The following is a 3,686-nucleotide window of genomic DNA, read 5'->3' on the forward strand; positions in this document are numbered from 1 at the left end:
AGCGGGGGCGCGGGCGGGTGTGGGGGCGGCCGGTTTGACCTAAAAATGTAAAACTACAAAGTGTTTTGTCGATTCAGCCCTATTTCTTACAGCTCAACCTTTAAGTTCAGAAGTCTCTTAATCAAATAAGCTCCAGCTGTGCACTCTGAGAGCAGCTGAAGACTGAAAACAGGCGGACACGTTGGACATGTCCTGTTTCTGTCCCCTCTGTCTTCAGTTTTCTGTTGTCAGTTCGGTTCTGTCTGCTCTGAGCTGCTGATCAGTTATCTTCTGATTCGAGTCTCTCAGGTTAATTTTAAACAGAAAACCTCCTCTGTTGGACACAGCAGGTCATGTATGAGATGAGATGACATCAGGTCCAGACTTAGTTTGAATGAGCTGAAACCAGCAGCATGTCTCCATGGGGCAGACTTGTTGTTGACCCAATGAGGCTGTTGGAGCTTCTGATCACAGCTGACAGATCGATGTAATAAATCTACTCGTGACCTGTCGGCCCCACAACTGTAAAATGTAAAAAACTGAGAACAAAACAGCCAAAACATTTAATTTTAAAGAGTCTAATCACACAGAATGAAACAACAGTCTAAAGAATGAAGTCATTAATATTATTTATTAGGAGGATATTTTTTTTCAGCTGATTTCTTTATGTATTTTGAAAAGCGGTGCTCAACATCCCCAAATCAAGGAGGCAACAGGTCCAGGAGAAAAACCATCTTTCTCCTTAGAGACACTCTCCAGCTCCAAAGGGAGGTGTCCAGGAGGCATCCTGATCAGATGAACCTCCTCAACTGACTCCTTTTGATGCAGAGGAGCCGCAGCTCTACTCCAAGCTCCTTCCAGATGATGGAGCTCCTCACTTCATCTCTAACCCCATCCTACAAAGGAAGATTTTAATTTTTAGCAGCTTGGATCCAGGATCTGGTTCTTTGGGTCCTGATCCATGACCACATGTGAGAGTTATTAACCTTTATTTAACCAGACAAATCCCACTGAGATCAGATCTTTTTTGCAAGGGAGACCTGGGACTGAAGGCAGACTAACATGCATGTTTTTGGTCTGTGGGAGGAAACTGGAGTACCCGGAGAAAACCCACGCAAGCACGAGAAGAACATGCAAACTCCACATAGAAAGGCCACAAATCCAACCGGGGGATTGAACCCAGGACCTTCTTGCTGTGAGGCAACAGTGCCAACCACTGAGCCGTCGTGTTGTCGTTGGAACATAGATGGAGAGCTTTGCTAATAGACTTAACTCTTTCTTCACCACAAATGACCAAAACAATGTTATCATTACTGAGGGCAAGTCCTTGATCTGTCTATCTATCTCCAACTCCATCCTACCATCACTCAGGAACAAGACGTCCAGGTACCTGAACTCCTCCACCTGAGGAAAAGTCTCCCCATCCTGGACATTCCTGGGCTGTTGCTGAATGGGTTGCCAGAACCTCCTTAATCCTGTACCTGTCAGCTGCTTCAGGGGTCCTCTGTGACAGCCCGGGCCTAAAGGCCTCCTCCTTCCTCTGCTTGATGGCCTGCATCATTGCAGGTGACCCAGCTGGTCCTTCAGTTGCTGCAGCCGCACGTACCAGTTCAGCTCCTGGAAGCAACATCTGCAATAAGACCCCATGTCCCTGACTTCCCCTGGAACATGTATAAAAACTTTCCTGAAGATGTGAGTTGAAGATTGCATGACTCCACCAGATAGTCGCCTTCTATCCCTCTCTATCCAGGGGGCCCAGTTGGGCTCAGCCCAAACAAGCAACATGGGTTTGCCTTCCTGTGAGCTCCACCTGCAGGAGAGGCCATATGGGTCGAGTGCATAACACCATGAGCAGTGGCCGAAGACAGGGGCCTTGGCACTCTGACCCTGGCTTACCAAAGCTGGCTATTGGGACATGGAATGTGACCTCACTGGCAGGGAAGGAGCCTGAGCTTGTGCGTGAGGTTGAGACGTACCGACTAGATATAGTTGGGCTCACCACAACACAACATGGGCTCTGGAACCAATCTCCTTATGAGTGGTTGGACTTTCATCCACTCTGGAGTTGCCCATGATGAGAGGCACCGAGTCCCTCCTGGACACCTCCTCTTGGAGGTTTCTGGGCACGTCCCACTGGTAGGAGCCCCTGGGTCAGACCCAGAACTTGCTGGAAGAATTGTGTACCGGTATCTTCTGTGGAGCTGGAGAGTGTCCCTGGGTAGCAGGAGGTCTGGGTTTCTCTCCTGGACCTGCTGCCTCCATGACCTGACCATGAATAAGAGGCAGAAGATGATGACTTGAGCAGTCAGTTCTGCTGAGTTAAGTCTCAAAAAGTTTTGTTGTGTTTCTTTATGTTAATGAGCTTCATAAAAACAGGTGGATGAAGTCCTGCTGAGCTCAAACGTTAAGACTCATGTGTCCCGAACAGAATTGAGATTTTTACTGAATTTAAACTGTGAGAACAGTTTTAAGAAGAGAGAAAATTCTAAGAAGCCAGAACAGGAAGATAATCGTTTGATTCTCATCAATTATGCACCATATCTGACCAGTCGATTCCTGGAACTCCATCCTTCCTGGAATTGATCTTGTGTGCATGAGATCATCATCTTTCAACTGCCCTTCAAGAACCAGAACCAGGCAAAGAGCAGTTCTGGGCTCAGATCAGCTGAATCACAGACTGTGTTCCCCCAGACAAAGAGTCAGTTCTGTCTGGAGAGTCACATGTTGGACCCATTCAACACCCACACAGTTAATTACAGACCAGAACCTGGATCTGGACCAGAGAACAACATGCATGTCCTCTGATGTCTTTATCAACAGAAACGTTTGAAAACTTGGAGCCTCTGGGTTCATCTGGCAGAGATCTAAATAAAATCATCTAAAACAGTCGCTGTTTGTCAGAAGCTGTTGGTGCCGAGCTGAGACTTAATTGATTAGATGAAAGCTGCCGGGTCAATAACTCGAGATATGAAACATTTAAGACTCCAAAGATGAGCTATAAGATTTTAGATTAAAAAAAAAAAAAACTCACAGGGAGCCCGTTTTAATGGTTTTGCCATTCTTAAACTTTTCATGATGAGGTGATCTCAGAAAATACTCATCCCTCCATGAACCACCTTTAAGAAAGACAATAAACATCAGCAGGACACGCCTCTAAATACCTACGTCTGGAATAAAGGAGCAAAATGACTAAGCTACCTGAACTCCAAATTATATTTTAAGAAAAACAAACATGCTTGTTCATCCAAACCTGAAATCTTCATCAAACCCATTGAGCCACATCAAGGCCTGATCCTCCTTAGCTGGACCTTCCTGGGGTGAGAAAGTCTTGTGGAACTTAACACCTAAAGACAGCGTAATCTTTAAAGAAGTTTAACAGTTCAAGAAATCCTGGAAGAAGCAAAGGATGGATCCTGGATGATATTTTATGGCTCCCCATTCCAAACAGTTTCAATCGTTAAACTGATTCAAGGGGAACAATTGAGCTCTAAAAACCACCACAACCCTGCTTGAAGGGGGGCAAAGGGGAGAAAGTTTGTTGGAAAAGAAGTGAACTGTCTTCAACTAGCATTCAAGTGATAGCTCACTACCTTCCTTCTCTGCATCATGTCAGACTGCTCTCTACCTTCCTTCTCTGCATCATGTCCGACTGTTTTCTATCTTCCGTCTCTGCATCATGTCAGACTGCTCTCTACCTTCCTTCTCTG

The 3,686-nt window shown here is 45.8% G+C and overlaps 1 protein-coding gene across 2 annotated transcripts in view; it reads left to right on the top strand.

Annotated features, from left to right (window-relative positions):
* The window catches only part of sncga (synuclein, gamma a), a 17,032-nt gene that overhangs the window by 3,703 nt on the left and 9,643 nt on the right, over positions 1–3,686 (top strand). The gene's annotated exons all lie outside the window — the stretch shown is intronic.

The sequence above is a fragment of the Nematolebias whitei genome, chromosome 1 (genome assembly GCF_014905685.2).
Source record: "Nematolebias whitei isolate Nwh7 chromosome 1, NemWhi1, whole genome shotgun sequence".
NCBI lineage: Eukaryota > Metazoa > Chordata > Actinopteri > Cyprinodontiformes > Rivulidae > Nematolebias > Nematolebias whitei.